The following is a 5,000-nucleotide window of genomic DNA, read 5'->3' on the forward strand; positions in this document are numbered from 1 at the left end:
AACAACCGCAACGCGGGGAGCCAGGGCAGGTGACGGCCGGGGGGCACGGGACAGGCGAGCAGCGAGAAACACGCGGTGCGCGCAACAGGCGCGCGCGGGAGGCGCGCGGGAGGCGCGCGCGGGATGCGAGCGGGAGGCGCGCGCGGGAGGCGCGCGGGAGGCGCGCTGGAGGCGCGCGGAGGCGCGCGGGGAGGCGCGCGCGGGAGGCGCAGGCGGGCGGCGCGCGCGGGCGGCGCGCGGGCAGACGCGCGCAAGGGAGACGCGAAGGGGAGGCAGCGCGGGAGGCGCGACGCTGGCGGGAGGCGGGCGGCGCGCGGGGGAGTCGAGAGGGAAGGAGAGTGAGGGAGGAGGGAGTAGGGAGGAGCGAGATGTAGGGGAAAGAGGGAGGGTGAGAGAGAGGGAGGAGAGACGGGAGAGCGAGGGAGGCGAGAGAGGAGCGCGAGAGCGAGGAGAGAGAGGGAGAGACGAGAGGGAGGGGCGCGCGGGAGGAGAGCTGGTATTATCTCTTTATTCTCTCTCTTTATTCTCTCTATTCTCTCTCTTTATTCTCTCTCTTTATTCTCTCTTTATTCTCTCTCTTTATTCTCTCTCTTTATTTTCTCTCTTTATTCTCTCTCTTTATTCTCTCTCTTTATTCTCTCTCTTTATTTTCTCTCTTTATTCTCTCTCTTTATTGCCTCTCTTTATTCCCTCTCTTTATTCCCTCTCTTTATTCTCTCTCTTTTCTGTCCTGAAGATGTGGAGAACATCAAGTTCCAGCTTCACCTCTGACTGATACACAGCACTGACACTGGAGACTCCTTCACTACATCATACACACACATCTCCTTATGAAGGAGCTGTTACTATGGAAACCATATCAGAGTCAGTACATTAATATAAACCTGAACTACAGTCAGAGCTGCTGTTAGAGAGAATTAATCAACACCTGACGTCCAATCAGAGACCAGAACACACAGAACTACAGTCAGAGCTGCTGTTAGAGAGAATTAATCAACACCTGACGTCCAATCAGAGACCAGAACACACAGAACTACAGTCAGAGCTGCTGTTAGAGAGAATTAATCAACACCTGACGTCCAATCAGAGACCAGAACACACAGAACTACAGTCAGAGCTGCTGTTAGAGAGAATAATTCAACACCTGACGTCCAATCAGAGACCAGAACACAGCAGCTCCGTGCTGTAATGATGATGAGGGAAAGAGAACAGGAACTAATGAGTAACTATAACTGGATGAACAGAGTGATGTGTCCTGCTTTAATAAATAAAGTGTTGTAATGGTAAATAGCAGCAAAGTGAAAAAAAGATGGATGAAAGAGGAAAACAGATGAGCAGCTTCACTTGTGAGAGGAAAGTGTGAGGATGGAGAGAGCAGCACATCAGGGCAGGTCCTGTGTGTGTGTGTGTGAGTTAAAGGGGAGCGGCCCTAATGACTCCCAGATCACCACACGCGCTGGGAGCCGGGAACGAGGGAGAAAAAGTGTGAGAAGGTGTGTGGAAAAAGAGGGCAGGAATGGCAGAATTCCCCGAGCGGCGGCTCTGGCGCAGGAACTGAGCTGCTTTTGGCTCGAGCTGCGTTCCGGGGGAGTGCTATAAAAAGACAAAAGAGGCAGGAGGCCATGTGGAGTGACTCCTGAAAGGGAGAAAACACCCACTCCATAATCCCAGGACACACAGATACACACTCTCTCTCACACACAAACACACACACACACACACACACACACACACACACACACACACACACACACACACACCAGGATGTGTGTGTAATCATTAGCGCACTGTTACTTACGTAAAGGATGAAAATAGACCCGAGCTTCAGCTCTCTGTGAATATCAAACTCAGCCCAAGGCTCACACAGGGTCTCAGTGTATATACACACACACACACACACACACACACACACACACACACACACACACACATAGTGACACAGACGCACCCAAACACATGTTGCTTCAATAGAAGCGTTGTCAAACATGACTCCTACAGATATCTCGAGTTTAATGCTTCCAGCATGAGGTAAGACATGAACTTTAAATAATAAATAGATAGATAGATAGATAGATAGATAGATAGATAGATAGATAGATAGATAGATAGATAAATAAATAAATAAGAGTGGAATGCTGGGAATTTTTTTAAGTGTCTGAAGAAAACCCATCTTCAATACAAGGTCTTGTTTATTTGTTTATTTTATTATATTTTGTTTCAGTTTATTTGTTTGTACATTAGGACCTTTTGACTATTTTAAGCCACACACACACACACACACACACACACACACACACACACACACACACACACACACACACACACACACACATGCAAACACACACACGTACACACACGTACACACACGTACACACACACACACACACACACACACACACACACACACACATGCAAACACACACACGTACACACACGTACACACACACACACACACACACACACACACACACACGCAAACACACACATGTACACACACACACACACACACACACAGACATACACACATATGGATTAAAATTTTATGTTCACTGCTCTGATCAGGTCAGTCGTAAATAAAGTAAATAAAGAAAAAAAGAAAAAAGAAATGTTTTGTAGAATAAATAATATTAAATGTTTGTTGTCTGTGTGGTAATTGTGTGTTTATGTATGTATGTTTATGTGTGTGTGTGTCAGTGTGTGTGTGTGTGTGCGTGTGTGTGTATTATGCATATGTGTTCGTGTGTGTGTGTGTGTGTGTGTGTGTGTGTGTGGAGAAAAGCCACTGTTCTGAGGTTGAACTTTACTGTTAAGGGTCTGATTATTAAATACCTCTGGAACAAGATGAGCTTTCCCCAGGCAGCTGAGAGCATCCAGAGAGAGAGAGAGAGAGAGAGAGAGAGAGAGAGAGAGAGAGAGAGAGAGAGAGAGAGAGAGAGAGAGAGGTCTGCACTCTACCTGGGTGTTCTCTTTTTGGCAGGATTTGAACCCAAGCCTCACTGATCTGCGCCCAACATTATTTACAAGCCCATTAAGGTGTGAGAATCACCAAACACTGACTAATCCCCACTCTTTGTCTTCCCATCTGTTTTTTACTGCTTTTGTTGGGTTGATGGCTCCTGGCTCTGAGTGAGTCGAGCTGGTGGTCGTGTTGAAGCACAAACACATTCACTGTTGGTCTTAAACACACACATGCAGATCCACAGCAGACTGCTCACTGCTCTGGATACTAACTCAGTTCATCTTCTCCTTCTCCTTCTTCCGGCTTTTCCCTTCAGGGGTCGCCATGGCGAATCGTCTCTCTCCACCTGTCCCTATCTCCTGCATCCTCAACACTTCCACCCACTAGCTTCATATCCTCATTAATTACATCCATATACCTCCTCTCAGGCCTTCCTCTTTGCCTCCTGCCTGGCAGCTCCATGTCCAACATTCTCCTACCGATATACTCACTCTCCGTCCTCTGAACATGTCCAAACCATCTTAATCTGTCCTCCCTCACTCTGTCCCCCAAACGTCCAACATGAGCCGTCCCTCTGATGTACTCGTTCCTAATCCTGTCTGATCTTGTCATTTCAGTTCATAATCAAAGCTACAATTTCATCACAAACGTCATCTAGTGGCTTCAAAAGCCATGTTTACACACCGCCATGTTTCCTAAAGCAATTCTTCATCATTCACAAACTTTAACTGCCATCAAACACCAAACACCTGTGAAATCCACCAATCAAACACCTAACACCTGTGAAATCCACCAATAGGAGGATGGCGAGCTCACTGAGTCAGTTAGTGAGTCAGTTAGCAGTGGACAGAGAGGGTGAGAGAAGCTCATGTGACTTTTACCCCTCTGTCCACTCCGACAACAAAAATCACTGTCTCTAACGAACGAAGCCATCACTAAAGAATTGAACAGAAAAATCGCAAGTCCTGTTAAAGTGTTCCTGCTGGGATGTAAACACGACGCTCTGAAACATGTCATTTAGACACCAGGTGTACATGGTCCTGATCTCACCAGGTGTACATGGTCCTGATCTCACCAGGTTTACATGGTCCTGTTCTCACCAGGTTTACATGGTCCTGATCTCACCAGGTGTACATGGTCCTGATCTCACCAGGTGTACATGCTCCTGATCTCACCAGGTTTACATGGTCCTGATCTCACCCGGTGAACATGGTCCTAATCTCACCAGGTGTACATGGTCCTGATCTCACCAGGTTTACATGGTCCTGATCTCACCCGGTGAACATGGTCCTAATCTCACCAGGTTTACATGGTCCTGATCTCACCAGGTGTACATGGTCCTAATCTCACCAGGTTTACATGGTCCTGTTCTCACCAGGTGTACATGGTCCTGATAATTTAGGTGATAATTCCTTCATGGTTTACACCAGTACTGAGAATCTGTGGTGCTTTGAATGTGGAGATCTCGGTCATAATCTTCTCGTGCTGCATAAAGACGTGAATAATGATCCGCGCTCATCTACTTCCCAAGATAAAGTTATCAGCACTGATCAACACTAAACTCTACACTAAACTCTACACTGAACTCTACACTGGATTCTACACTGGACTCTACACTGGACTCTACACTGGATTCTACACTGGACTCTACACTGGACTCTACACTGGACTCTACAATGGATTCTACACTGGACTCTACACTGGACTCTACAATGGACTCTACAATGGACTCTACACTGGACTCTACACTGGACTCTACACTGGACTCTACACTGAACTCTACACTGGACTCTACACTGGACTCTACAATGGACTCTACAATGGACTCTACAATGGACTTGACACTGAACTCTACACTGGACTCTACACTGGACTCTACAATTTACTCTACACTGGACTCTACAATGGACTCTACACTGAACTCTACAATGGACTCTACACTGGATTCTACACTGAACTCTACACTGGACTCTACACTGGACTCTACAATTTACTCTACACTGGACTCTACAATGGACTCTACAATGGACGCTACACTGGA

This window comes from Tachysurus fulvidraco, chromosome 4 (genome assembly GCF_022655615.1).
Source record: "Tachysurus fulvidraco isolate hzauxx_2018 chromosome 4, HZAU_PFXX_2.0, whole genome shotgun sequence".
NCBI lineage: Eukaryota > Metazoa > Chordata > Actinopteri > Siluriformes > Bagridae > Tachysurus > Tachysurus fulvidraco.